The sequence below is a fragment of the Lissotriton vulgaris genome, chromosome 6, assembly GCF_964263255.1.
Source record: "Lissotriton vulgaris chromosome 6, aLisVul1.2, whole genome shotgun sequence".
Classification (NCBI taxonomy): Eukaryota; Metazoa; Chordata; class Amphibia; order Caudata; family Salamandridae; genus Lissotriton; species Lissotriton vulgaris.
The window spans coordinates 1,626,626,882-1,626,642,506 of record NC_141694.1 but is presented as its reverse complement, the minus strand read 5'-3'; positions in this window follow the sequence as shown (position 1 = coordinate 1,626,642,506).

Below are 15,625 nucleotides of genomic sequence, written 5' to 3'. Positions count from 1 at the left end.
ATTGTGCAAATTAACAGAACTTAAACGATATAATGTACCTTCTCCTACTGGTAGTAGTGTTCGAAATTACAGTATTTGAGGTACTGTATTCTAATGTGAATAGATATCAGCTGTAATGTTAAAGCCAAAGTGCCACTCATTTCAAGTGCGGACATTTGGCATGACATTTATCATTTGCATTGCAAGGTTTAACTTCAGCTTAATGTAGCAACTGAAAATAACTTTTTGGTGCTCAAAATAAGCCTGTGCTTCATAGCATAGGCATAGTAAGCCTACCACTGTAGTGCAGCTCAAAAAGAGGTAACGGATTTGCACATTAATTTGCATACCCTCACTTCATCGAGGAGTCATGCAGTCCATTTCAGCCGATTACATGCAGGGGTGTCGTGAAACCCCCTGCTTTAGCAACTACAGTAGGGGAAGGGGCTCTTCTATCTGCAATTTGGCATTCAAAAGCTCATAATTATAACAAGAGAATACGGTGTCAAGAAAAGAGCACACAGGAGCAAAGAGGAACGAAAGATGGGTAAATAGAAAAGGGAAAGAAGGAAGGAATATTGAATGGAAGGAAGGGTAAAATGAAGGATGGGTGGATGAGTGGGTGTATGTATGAGTGGGTGGATGTATAGGTGAGAGAATGGGAGAGTGAAGTGATGGATGAATGAGTGAGCAACTGGGTAGGTGGATGGGCATGTGAACAAATGGCAGAGTAAAAGGATGGATTGATAACTGGATGGACAGGTGAAAAGATGACAGAGTAAAGTGATGGATGGATGGATGGATGAGTGAAAGAATAGGTTTATAGACAGATGAAAGGATGGCAAAGTAAAGAGATGGATGGATAGGTGGATGGACATATGAAAGGTTGGCAGAGTAAAGGGATGGATGGATAGGTGGATGGACATATGAAAGGATGGCAGAGTAAAGGGATGGGTAGGAGAATGGATGGCAGAGTAAAGGAATGGATGAGTGGTGAAAGGATGAGTGAATGAATGGCAGACTTAATGATAGTCGAATGAATTGCAGAGGGGGTGGGTGGATGACTGTGTGGATAGATGACAATGGATGGATAGATAGATGATAAATGGATGGCAAAGTGGATGGGTGGATTGATGCATGGCAGAGTGAGTGGATGGCTGTGTTGGTGGGTGGATGATGAATAGATAGCAGAGTGGATGGATAGATCAATGAATGACAGACTGGATGGATAAATTGACTGGGGAAAGAATTGAATTAAAAAAAAAGAATGAATGGATGACAGATGTAAAGGTGAAATAGTGGATATCAGGAGGTGGATGGAAAGGTGAAAGTATGAATGGATTGATTGTTGGATGGAAGAGACAAGGGAGCTCTTCCAGGGAGGGTTCGGCTCACTTACTTTGCTTGCTGCCAATCGAGCTTTAGTTCAAAGTGGGGGTATTTTAATTTTCTGACTATTCTCTTGATTACATGCATCTTCCCAGCTTCAATACCTCTGCCCGCACCCACCTACTAAAGTACCACTTGATCAGTCCCATCTTGCCGCTTAGCCTTATTGTCACTCTCATTTTTACTTTTGTTTTATGTGATGGTTGTTCTTGCCCAAGCTTGTCCATCTTGTGTCTGCTCCTCCCCTGGAGGGCAGCCTCTTTCCCATCTCTCTAATGTACATGCTTCTATCATTCCACTGCTCACTTGTTTAAACACTCCATGAGAGTGCACGTCTTTTCCAACTCTCATCTGCATGTGCTTCTTCCCCCACCAATAAGGCACTGGAGGAGCAGGTGGAGGAAGCAATGGGAAGGAGAAAAGCAGCACAGAAGGTAGAGCAACCGAGGGGGTGGTGCAGGCGATGAGAACAAGTGGGAAAGCAACAGGGAGCTTATGGTAGGAAGGGAGCTTGACGGGGTGGGAGGGCGGTTGAAGCACACAAAACAGGGCTTGCAACACAACAGGAAGAGAAACACAGAGCACAGAGGGGCGGGTATTTGGCAGGGGGAGAAGCACATGAGAGAGAGAGCCTGAAAAAGTCAGGTGCTCTCATAGAGTGTGGAAGAAGAAAAAAAGGAGTTTCCTAAACCTGTGCAGTGGAAGGATGGAAGCCTGCTAATCAGAGGAGGATAAGAGGGTATCCTCAAGGGAGGGAACAAACCCAAGATGGACAGGCTGGGACAAGGAAAGACATCAAATAAAGCACAAGCAAGTGAGAGTGACAATAAAGTCAACCAACAGCAAAGAAGGCAGGCTGCAAGCCCTTGTAAGTACTTACAAAGCCTACAACAGGTCTTTTGCAACCAGACAGTTTGTGGTGCTTAGGTTCGACCTAAAAATGCAAAGCGAAGTTCAACTTCGCTTTGCATTTCGGAAGTTCCAATTTGTATTGCCCTGCAGAGCTTGCTTGTCGGGGAACTTTCCTGTCTCATAAGTGTGCATGCCCGGCTAGGTGTGGCCTGCCCCGTGCACCACTACTCTGCTTCCGGCTGTGACACGGATAGACACTCCAACTTTTCAAAGCTCAGCTCAGCAGCCGAAACCTTTGAACAAGAGTAGCAGAGATTGTGCGCGCGAGTAGAGACGGTTTGTCGTATTTTTCACTGGTGTTTTTATTATCTGCTTGCTTTCACTGTGCGTCAGATCATGACGGTAGGCAGAGTATTCACTGGAAATAAGAATACCAAAAATAAAACCAATTCCTTCAGTAAGGATCACACCGCCGCATCTCTTTCTTCACGTTTGATGCTCGCACTTCTGGAACATTGTCTGAAAGGTTTTTCCGCCGACCCTGAAGAAGAAGAGAAGTTTCTCGGGATTCGTCGCAGAGCTGCCTGTTAGAATATGTTCGGTTTTCAGCAAAGACGACAAATATTGCTGAAGCTATATATAGCAGCCTGTCTTATCGAATGTCGTCGGACCCTGTCAGGAGGGAAGGGTGTTTTCTTTTTCAATAAAGATACCGCATATCTTTTGCCTCATTCTGGACCGATCCGTTCTGACTATTCCCCTGTAAACCCCTCCAGTCTCTTGACCTAAGAGGAAGTCTGGGCGTCCAACGAGAACGTGCAGCGGGTAACAGGTGCGCGGGATACAGCAGCAGAATGTGCATGTCTGAGTCTGTGTATGCATCAAATACACTCTTATATGTGTTCCTGTGTATGATGGGAATAGCGACTTTTGGTAAAATTCATTTGTATATATTATTGTTTGTGGTGCACCTTAGTTCACGGAATGTACCTTTGGATGTGTGTGCCTAGGCCCTATGTACGCATAATAGAAGTTATGTTATACCTGTGCCCGTGTGTGTGTGTATCTGTGTGTGTGTGTGTGTATCTGTGTGTGTGTGTGTATCTGTGTGTGTGTGTGTGAGTGTATCTGTGTGTGTGTGTGTGTGTGTGCGTGTGTGTGTGTGTGTGTGTGTGTGCGTGTGTGTGTGTGTGTGTGTGTGTGTGAGATGAGCCTGCATGTACGGTTTGTGGATGTGGGTTCACTGAACATGCGTGGTGTATGTGCACTAACGCAGGCACACATGCATTCCATTCAGGATCTCAGTGCCTCTCTCGCCAGTTTAATGAATTATTCAAAGGTCCAGCTGTTGTCAGTCTTCTGTGTGCGTTATTGACACCTGTATACCGCCCTCCTGGCAATGATTCGGTCTTCAAATCCGCGCTGGACGATATGGTTAGCCCTATAGCGCTCGGTTGTGCGAACTTTAACATCATGGGTGACCTTAATATTCATTTTGATAATAGGTCATCCGCAACCGTTAATACCTTGCTGGCGGATCTTGAAGCTCTTCAACTCGTCCAGCTTGTCACTCTTCCCACCCATACAGGGGGCCATATCCTTGACCCCTTTTTTTCCACGCTTGAGGAGGTGAAGGTGTCAGATCCGATGCAGTTGGGATGGACGGATCATTTGCTAGTAGAAGCCTTCTGTCCGATCCACGATAAACCTTTTAAATCGGCGGATAGGCCAATTCTAAAAAGGCATTGGCATAAGCTTAAACTGGAAGAGTTTTACAGCTTACTGGAACAGAAACCATTGAGCGCCCTTGTGAATGTGGACCAGGGTTACCAGCTGTTCTGCACTTGGATTTCTGACGCTTTGAATCTTCTCATACCTATGCGCTGGTCGAAAGGCCATGCGAAGACATCCAGCCCATGGTACAATGAGTCCCTGGCAGAGCTCAAAAAAACTTGCCGGAAAGCAGAGAGGGATTGGCGAAGATCTTATGACCCTGCTCTGAAAACCCTGTACTTTGCCAATTTGAAGCTCTATCACAGGGCCATTTGCAGAACACGGGCCGCATTCTACGCCCAGGAATTTTTGGCCAGTACTAATCCATCCAAACTGATTTTTAAGGTCCTGAAAGACCTTATGAAGAAAAGAGCTACCTCGGAAGTGATTTGCACCGACTCCCATTGTGAGAATTTGGCAACTTTTTTTCTGGAGAAAGTGCAAAAAATATACCGAGGATTTGATCTGTGCCGGCCAAATCCAGAGATAGTTGACCCTAATCTTTCGGGGTACGAGACTTTGACCGTCTTACCTGAGTTGTCCACTGAGGCTTTCGACAGACTTAGCCTCAATGTTAAATCAGGCTCCCCCCTGGATCCGCTGAAGCCAGCTCTTATTAACACACTTTCCCCGTTGTGCCGAGCTCCCATATTAAATCTCATCAATATGTCACTGTCTACTGGAATGGTTCCTTCTGCTTGGAAACAGGCGGTAGTTACTCCAATTTAAAAAAAGGCTAATTCTGACCCCTTGTTGCCAGAAAACTACCGCCCTATATCTCTTTTGCCTTGGATGGCTAAAGTAACGGAAGCTCATGTCAACTCGATCCTGTCTGAGCACCTGACTCGTAATCAGATATTGGATCCGAGTCAGAATGGCTTCCGGCCAGGACACAGTACCGAGACTGCATTACTGTACATCATTGAACATCTTCGCCTGGTACTGGATTCCGGACGTACAGCAGCGCTCCTGCTATTAGATCTGAGCGCTGCTTTCGATACTGTGTCCCACCATATACTGCTCCAACGCTTAGAGGAAGCTGGAGTAGCAGACATCGCCCTCCAGTGGTTCCGATCTTTTCTGTCAGAGCGAACCTTTAAAGTGGCTATACCACCATGCCAATCCACCATTCATCCCCTGGATCTGGGAGTCCCACAGGGCTCCTCGTTGAGTCCCACCATGTTTAACCTCTATGTGAAACCGCTAGCTGCGGTCGTCAAACAATGGGGTCTGACGATGACCTCATATGCGGACGACACGCAGCTGGCGGTGACACTAAGTGGAGACCCTGATGTGGAAGCTCCCAGATTCCGAGCGGGATTGGTGGCAGTAGCGTCTTGGCTCCGCACCAATTGTCTTCAGTTGAATGCCACCAAGACTGAGGTGTTGGTGTTGGGGAAACACACTGAGATATGGGGAAACCAATGGTGGCCTCCTGAGCTGGGCGTTACTCCGATACCAGCTTCCGGAGTGAAAAATCTAGGAATTTGGCTGGATCCCGCGCTCACTTTTACGGGACACACTAAGAAGGTGGCTGCCACGTGCTATGGTATCTTGCGTGGCATAAGGCCGGTTCTGAAGTACTTTGATCCCCCTACTCGGCAGCTCGTGGTCCAGGCATCGATTTTATCTCGACTGGACTACGGAAGCTCGCTGATGTTAGGGGTGAACCAGGCGGAGGCCTCCAGGCTCCAAAGGATCCAAAATGCTGTGGCGCGAGCCATTGTAGGCCTTCTCAGACATTGCTCTGTGTCAGGTACCATCCAGGCCCTACATTGGCTACCGGTCAGACAACGGATTAAATTTAAAGCGCTTTGTCTGGCCTTTAAAATTATGAAACTTTCCTCGCCGCCGGCACTTGCCAACCTGCTTACTCCTTACATCCCTCTGAGATCATTGAGGTCAGAGGCTCTTCATCTGGCAGTCTGCCCCCGTTTTAAATTGAGTAGAATGGGTGGCCGCTCTTTCCGGGTGCTTGCAGCAGGGTTGTGGAACTCGCTCCCGGTGCACATCCGAGCTCTTAATGATCTGTTCACCTTTAGGCGGGCGATTAAAACTTTTCTGTTTCCTGCCGTTGAGTAGCCGTCCTCTCTTCTATGTGTGTGTTATGTTATAGTACCTGTCTGAGCGCCAGGACGCCCCTTTGCTGGGGCAGCTGTGCGCTATAAAAATATAAATAACATAACAAATAACATAACATAGTGCACAATTCATTCTGCATCCAACACCCTACTTGCTACTCTTGAAGCGAGTCCACATAGCTGACACTTTGCTCTGTTTTCTCGCATGTTCACTCCCTTAACTTGCCCCATGTCAGTACCGTGACAGAGCAATCATGTTACACCCAACCAGTGAGCAGCAACCTTCGCAGCCTCCCTGGACAATGTGCCCTTGACTTGGGCATAGAGATTCTCCAGAGTAATAGTGACTGCTATGTGAATGCAAGCAGGGTGTGCAGGTACCCCTCGGGTGGGTCCTTACCCAGCACCAATGGACCTTCCTTTAACTCTTTAAGAATTGGCAGACCAACGCCGGCAGCTCCCAGTGGAGCATTTCTCAAGGAGCACACATCCACCCACCGCCTTTACACAGGCTAGAGTGTCTGGAGCATGCTACATTCGTCTTCCCCCCCCCCCTCCCCCCCCCCCCCCCTTGCCATTCCTCCTTCTATCAGTGCATTCTCCTTGGATGAGGCTATTAAATGCACTTTCTTCTAACATGATGCAGACTTTTTCTCCCAAAGCACAATTTCCATATGCGGGAGCACCCGCAGCCTTCTGTGTTTCTTCACTGACTCATGCTCTTCATCCACTCTGAAAGCAATATATATCTTCACCTAATTTCAAAAGATGATGCCTATAATCCACAAACTTCTCTAACCCATGTACGTCCTTTTGCCCGACACACCTTCACAATCCCAAATCACTGTTAGTGCATTTGCTGTGTGGAAGTGATTCCCGGAATATGTGCATTAGCCCACCATGGGGGGCACGTTTGCAAGTTGAACCAGTCCACCAGTCGACTTGATTTTGAGCACATTAACCTGAGCATGAACAGAGAGGTGCTCTGAGACCCTCAACTGTGTGGAGTCGAAGGCGGAATAGGCACAGTGAACCTAGGACACCAGAAAGTGTGGTCAATATATAAAATAGATACATATCGCGATGCATTCATCTAACATCTATTTATTTTTCCTATAACCGAGAAAGCAGGTTTCTGATTAAATTAATAGTTAAATAAATAATTACAATATGATTCCGATCTAAAATTACAAAGAAAATTCCTTAAATTTAATAATTTTGTATTCATTTTAAAACAACAAAACGCACAGGATTAATCTACATATCTGACGGTATATCAGAGTACATGGGCTGGGAAGAGAGAGGGAGAGTGAAAAGATGGAAAGACACATGATAATAAGTCCAGAGATGAATAGGTTGTGAGTGGTGGGCGGGTCTAATTTGCACAACAAGTAGTATGCATTGTCTAGGCGATCAGTAGAATATTGGGGGTGGGGGTGGGTGGGGAGGGTTACAGTAAGACAGAGTTAAGGTAGATGGCAAGAATGCCTGTTTTACAAGAATTCTCTTTCTGTATCAGCCACGGCTCTGCATTTCTTCCTAGGTGTCATGGAGTGCTCTTCTATCGATATTTGTGGATGAGGTCTTGCTCAGGTCTTGTTGTAGTGGAAACCATACCAGCTTGAGAGGGGTGTGTGACAGGTCATTAGCTGCAGGTTTAATTTAATTTCTATGGATTTGGCCTATTGCGTTGCGAAGGAAGGCGTGGGGTGATTTTCTGAATTGCTTTGGCTGTCAGTAGGTTCAGTACTTTTCTACTTTTAGTCACAGGTGTGTTAGTGTAAAGGGTGAAGAAGTCCTGGTTTGATAAGATGGTGGAGATAATATAATTTGTTTTTATGTTGCTTGTACTTCATAGAAACGAGTTGTGTTATTCAGTAGATTTCACAAAAGAAGACTGGTGGGACAGTGAGGGGAAACATGGACACGTCATGTAATATGACCAGTGTGAGCATCATCCTGATGGTTCCTGGATTGCCCCTTTAGGAGGTTTTTAGAGGGGTACAGAATGTCAGCCTCCCCTTGATCTCATTTATTATTTTCTCTTGGTATAGTGAAGAGCTTCACAAAGAAAGTTCCCACATATTTTATATCAGCAAAGTTCCACTTGACTTTGTAGCTTTGTAAATAATGCAGTGGGCAAAAAATTGTCACAGGAAGGATTTCTCCTTTGTCATGATTAAACTTGCACCCTGGGATAAAAGCATCCAGATCAGGTTCACAGCGGAGGATAGTAGATGGAAGACATCAACCTACACTGAGAGTTTGTATTCATAAGCTGCATTTTAATACTTCCAATGCCTTGTTTTTTTCTATTTTTTTAGTAGAGATTCAAAGGCAAGAATGAGTAAAAAGGCACACAGCACGCACTCCTGGCTATTTGCCCTTTAATGTTTGATCTGTAGAAAAGGGTGCCACTGGTAAGAACTGATTCTTTGGCATTGGCACAGGGAAGTATGGTGTAGCCTATGATTTCTTAGGTAGGTCATGCTATTTCAGTGCTCTAAATAGGTAGTCATTTCACTCTATCAAAGGCATTCTCACAGCTAAAGCAATAGTACACCATGTATTTAGTTTGTCTACTTCAGCCTGGGAGGTGGCTAAAAATCGTGCGCTACAGGCACAGGATCTGCCTTTGATGAAGTATGATTGGTTGGGGTAGATCAAGGACACTAGTATGGAGTTCAATTGGGTGGTTAGAATTTTAGCCAATATTTTGTCGTCAGCGTTCATCAACAAGATGGGTTGAAAATCTTTTACTAACTGAGGTTCTTTGTCCTATTTAAGGATGAGAGTGATGCTTGCCTCTGTTAGTATGCCCTGAGATTTGAAAGTATCCTTGTAATGATTGCAGAAAGACATATGCCTGAAAATTAGTGCTGGCACAGCACTTTTTGAACAACAAATTGTCAAAAGCCCTTCAAATAAAACTTCTTAAATTCTGTGCTTCTGAATAGTATAAGACCTCCAGCCAGCCAATAAATGTGTCATCAATCAGGTGTAGCCCAATGACTTTGTCAAGATTAGGAAAAATACATACACGCATAAAATAAGTCTACTGCTACATACACTTACAAGATCATATGATTTTGTAACTCCCATTGCCCAGTGCACAGGAACTACAGTAGTACCCAAAGTATCAATTACTGTGCTCCATCAAGACCAATGCAACGATTTTATTTCACCTTGTTGTAAGAAGGTAATGTAAGATATGTAACTTGTCAATTCTTATGGGTACTTATTCTAAGATCACCGTGCAAAAGGATACACATGTTTTGAGAGTGATACTTAATAAGAAAATAGGTTAAACAGACTATCATGCTACATTCCATAAATGGTTCTTGGAAGTTTACTGGTCATCAAGAAGTATGAATCCAAATCAGCATTTTTGAGGGGACTTTTCACTAGTAAATGCTCAGGGGCAGGTCTTTAAAAAGTTACAAATGGTGCAGAATGCCGCTGCACGAATTTTGACCAAAACTCCCAAGTTCGCACCTATCTCCTCCGTCGTTTACCAACTACACTGGCTCCCAGTAAAAAAAAGAACCAAATTCAAGGCTTTGTGTATTATATACAAGGCACTGAATAGCCAAGGACCTGACTTTTTTAGGGAATCACTGCAGCTGTATGTCCCCAAGAGATCGTTAAGATCTGCCTCATCTGCATCCCTATGCATTCAACGGGTGCGAACAGTTACTTGGGGAGACAGACGCTTCTTGGTGGCCGCCTCGAAGCTCTGGAATACCTTGCCCCATCATATAAAAAGCAGCTCTTCATTGATGATTTTCAGAAAGCAAGTAAAGACCTGGCTATTCATTCAATAATGCACAGGAGGTGCCCCTCTGTCTGCTCAGCGCCGAGACACCATTCGTGGTATTTGTTTGCGCTTTATAAGTTTAGAAATAAATAAATAAATAAATAGTATAGAGGGTTCCTGAAAGACTATACAAATTTGTCAGATTTAAGAGTCTTGTTTCCCCTTGCGTGTTTTTTATTGTGATGATTTTTATATTTCTCTTTCCTTGCTTTTAAGTAATTGATCAGGAGTTTTCCTGCACTATTCCCCTTGGTGTGGTATTTGTATTTTAATGCTTAGCACAAAGATAGTCTGCTGCGCAGTTACATCTATAGTCAAATTCTGTTTTGAATTACATGAGAGCTGAATATGTTGATGAAAGACGGGAAATAACCTTTACAACGAGATTGTTACATCACGTTCCATTACAACGCGGTTGTTCAAGTGGGCTATATGACAAATGTCTACAAGCAGTTCTTCTTCAATTAATTTCCTGAATGCTTTTTGCAATTTTTGGGATTTCCTGGCTTTGGTGACATCAAAATTCCTGTTCCAGTCATCTCTGAGGATGAGATTCTACAGATGAAGGTTTTCTCTGATAACTTGCTCAATCTCCTTTCAGAAGAAGGCATTCACAGAGGTAAGAGATTATATACAGACATAACAGACTGTAAGTTACATTCTGTATGCCTACAGAGGTTTTTATCCATCTACTTTGGATGTCTGACATGTTTGCATTGACAGTGGTATTCAAGGTTTAATAAATCAGAATGGCTCATTTTTTACAACTTTTAAGAAGACAAATAAGCTTCAATTTTTTTTATCTAGGTGGGTTTCTTGAAAAAATGCACCAATGTTCCATAGTGTTTGCAATTGTGATGTCATTTTCTGTAATTTTATAGGGTTGTTTATTCCTCTGAGATTTCTTGAGATACACTCAGCACATCACTGAATAACTTTAATCTGTTTTGAGTCAAGATCCTTACCAAGGAGAAATAAATGCATTATATTGACTTGTGTTGGTAATGTTTAACCGTGGTAGACAACAAGGCGATTGGTGAAAATATGAGCTGTGTTGTAGTGGTACCAAGCTATAAGAGGAAAGCTGAGGAGAAGAAAATTGAGAACTCAGAACTCAAAACTCATTTCGGTTGCTACAGTATTAATGAAGATTAAAGGGCTTTTTATAATGATTATTTATGTGTCAGAGTTTCAAGCTGTCTTCTGATCTTTAAATTAATTGGTTTGTCAGATACATCACTATCTCTTGCGAAGATAGTGAATCAATAATTTCTTGGATCTCCTCTAGGTCATCAAAGGTTTTGGTACGACGTCTGTAAGTGATTATATGTGCCCCACGGTAAATAATTCCAAATCCGATTTTGGGGTAAGTCTCAAGTCAAAACATATTTTGCTACTTATGGCTGTAGCTTTCACCATGTTTTAAGAGATGTAAAGTTGTAGACCAAACAAAGTTATCTTTTTTGTTTTCTTGCCAGCTTCTAAGATCGTGTTGGCATGTCTGAACTACAAAAGAAAGTACATTATGATGGCACTAGGTTTAGGACTGTATGTGAATGTCACTTGTGAGCGTAATTGATGAGCACCCTGTATATTTAGAGGGATGTTTAATGGGAGGTTGAGCATTTTTTTAGGGCATTTGATAGGAAAGATATGATGTCATTCTCTCTTTTCCCTGGGTAATTCTTGAAAATGTCTGGTGCTCAGTTTGAGTTAAAATGGGATTCTATGTTAGTATATACTTGCCAGGTCTGCATTAATCTGCATTAATCAACTGTGCTGTTTTGTGTGAACTCTTGGTTTAGTGGTGGAGGTGTTGTGCTACCAGCTGCTCATATCACCTTTTCACATTTATGTGCACATCAGTCACTTTATTTATTTTTCTGTCAGTGTCTGAGATTCAAAAACAATTCAGGATTACACTATATGTAAACCTTTTGTTTTATAACCTATGGTATATCATAAACAATTTTTAAAAACAGTGATATACAGTTATGATACAATTTAAATTTGAAAACAAGATTTCATCGGAAACCTGATTTACAGATGTTTATTATAACATAGCATACATTCGCTATTAGTTAGCGATAATTAGCGATCAAAATTGCACAAAATTGGAGGATCAAAAAACGTATGATTGTTTGATGATGAAATGAAATGACCGTGATTTAGAAAGCAAAAATATTTTTTGTATAATTAAACACTTGAGTGCACATACTCTGGCATTTGATGTTGAATAAGTTCCAACACCAATTTGTTTCTTCAACTTATCTATTTCCCCTTCTTCTGTTGCCAGAACTGTTTCTGCACCTTGTCTGATAGTACTTAATGCACGTAACATCTAGGTATTGTATTTACTTCAATTCGATATGAGGTGTATGTCGTGCTTGTTCCAGTCCACTCTGCTAGGGTAATAAACTGTCTTATAGCACATGATCTTTTCAATTGCAGTTTTGGTTTTCCTGGTAATATTCTGTGGACACTTCTTATAATCTTTTTTCTTTCACATGTTTATATCTCTTTGTTTCTTAGTCAGTATTTGTTTGATAATCACAACTTATTGGATTATTTGTTTGACGTAGAGGTCTTCAGTCTACATATGAACATTTTCGTCCTGAAGATGGTCTCACAGATGAAAGCATAAATAAGACCGAAACGTCGACACCTCAACTTATTTCAACGCATAAATAAAAAATATTTTGGAAATGTTCATTATCTAATCAATGATGTTCTCCGCACTGGGAAACATTTGAAATGGGTTACAACAAAAGTGTTTATGAGAAATTAGCTAATGTATAAACAATCTATCTCAGCCCCTTTTGTATTTATGTGATTTGCACTTTGTACCCTTATTTATCAATGGACTTTTCAACATAAATTTGTATTTACATAAGTATATACATGTTTTTTGTCTTTTTCTTTTGCTGATACACTTGATTTGAATAAATATTAGATATTTTGACAATTTGTTTGCTTTAAGTCACTAATCAGGGTTTTTTAATGTGTTTTTTTGAATCGATAAGATTTCCTATAATTCCCTTGTAGGCATCATTATTTATCTTGATCCGGATTTACCGTTCTGGCTTAATTCTAAAATTGCACTGGGGTCCCCTGTGTGAATAAAATCCTGGAACACCACTAAAATTAGGAAGGCAACTATCTAGGGCAAAAAAATGTTGCCGCTCTTAAAAGAGTGTGCATGCAGGAGGCAATGGTGTGGCATGTGGTGGTGGCTGCATGGTTCAGCTGAACAGTGAGACAGGACATATTCCGTCTGAGACTAGGTGAGCGGGCATGTTCTGGTCTGCCTGCTGTGCTTTTATAGCCCAGCTCGTGTTATCAGTTTTGTTACATCATGAGGGGATTGGCAAGGTGCAACTCACGTGCTGTTGGCCATTGCTGTTTGCTGACACAGTCTGTTGATGCTTCCTCAGGATCACTGTGATGACAAACCTATAGCCCATGTGCTTTTAAGCATTCCTGATGTTTTGGCAGAGTTGAGGGGGAGAGGGGGGTTAAAGAGAGGTTGAGTTAGGCGATCTAAGCCTAAGATAAGCCCTGCTAGATCTCACAGTTTAGGATTGTACCATACATTTTCTGTAGATTAGGGCAATGATAATCAGTTTCCAGGACAAGGATATTAGTCGCAGTATCAGAGCTTCTCAGTGGATGGTTAGTAATGACATTGTTAGAAAGAAACAAAGCCTAGACAATGTGGCTCTCTAGGCAGCCATCTTGAAGGCTGACAGACCACACCCATAACTCTTCGGGCCTCATTTATGAGAAATGACGCATCGCTGCGTGAAAGCAGCGATGTGTCACTTCTCAGTGCGCACTCCTTGCGACATACTCGATGCGTCATATTTAATGTATGACGCATCTTGTCGCAAGGAGTTATAGATACGCCAGTATTTCTGACATATCTGTAAGCGCAAAAGTGACGCATTGCTGGAGTGTGTCACAAAAGTGATGCAACTCCAGCAATGCCTCCTTTCACATGGGACAAGCCCCATGTGAAAGGACCTGCGTCAGTCTTACGCCTGCTGTGAGGCAGGCGCAAGATTTTGACGCAACGGCATCCTAGAAGTGACGCAGTGAAATCTCATAGATTTCACTGCTTCACTTCTACGGGGCTTTTTGCGGGGTAACGCCCCCCCTGCATACATTATACCTGAAGCAGGTATAATGTAGTGCAGGAGTTTACAAAGTGACGCACCTGCTTAGATGTGTCACTTTGTAAATAGTGCACAACAGGAGGTATGTTTTACGCCGCCGATGCGTTCCAAAAAGTGACGCAACGGAAGCGCAAAACTGACGCAAGGCCTCCTAAATGAGGCCCTTCGTTTCAACATATTTGGCCAATCTTAAAAAGTGGAGTGGTGTGGCTCACTGGTTAGAGGCGGCAGACCTGGAAGCAGAGAACGGCCCGGGACCAGGGTTCAATTCCCGACGCGGCAGGGTCGTGGACCAGGGTCAGCGGACTCGATAACCAGGGATAACACTCGGCAACTCTGGGCATTAGCTTGCCTCATCTCTACAACGGCCCCCCACATTCGCCGGGGATGCCTGGTTTCACCTTGGAGATACCCAGTAGGGACCATCTCACAGGGATAGCCTGGACGGGTTCCCCAGCGGTCTACAGCGCCAAGACGCCTCAGGGCAGCAGTGCGCTTTACAAGAACACATACATTACATTACATTACATTGTTTCCCTGTGGTTAAATTGCGAAGATGGAGGAAAGCTGCCACTCAGGTCATGTGACTACCCAATTACCTTCAAAAGGAGGTGAAAAGGGGTTAAACTGTAACACATTTCGGAAAAATATTGGTTTTCCGTTTTCACGGCCAGTTATACAGCCCAGCTGTTATCAATGCACAATAGTGCCATATTTTCATCTTGGGTAGTGGTCCATTGCCACTGTTTTAAGGAACCCCCAACCATTTAACTCAGAAATTGATCATCTCAGGAGGACAACATATCTAAGAAAGGGCTACATTCTTCTTGAAACTTCATGACAAAATGTATTTATTTATTTATTATTTGAGCTTTTAAAGCGCGACAGCTACCCAACAGGGTTTCCCGGCGCTGAAATAATTCGGTTAGAAAAGAATGAAAGGCCAAAAACAGTTATTGATCAAAAAGCCAGGTCTTAACGGCTTTACGAAAGCGAGTGTAACTGTCCTCAGACCGAATGACCAGGGGAAGGGAATTCCATAGCTTGGGCCCCAGGTAGGCGAACGAGCGACCGCCCATTCTAGAGAGTTTGACCTTGGGCACGGAAAAAAGAATTTGAGAGGAAGAGCGAAGGGATCGCGTGGGGGAATAAGCTTTCACCAGGGTCTGTAGCTAGGTGACACTTTGTGCCTGATCTTGTGCATATAGCTAAGCGTCTTGAATTTCACTCGGTTTTCGATCATTAACCAGTGAAGATCGCGAAGGCGACTGGATATGTGTTCAGTTTTACGACAGCCGCTAAGGAGACGTGCTGCAGCATTTTGCACCAATTGCAGGCGATGAGTAACTGCCTTGGCCGCCCCAGGTTGAGTATGTTGCCATAATCCAACCGGGAGGTGACCTAGGCATTCACCCCCGACCTCTGAGTGTCATCTGGTAGCATCCACAATATCTTTCGGAGCCAGCGTATGATGGTGAAACATGTGGATGATACTTTACTGATTTGGCATTGCATTGTCAGGTCCCTGTCAATTGCAACTCCAAGATTACATACCTGTT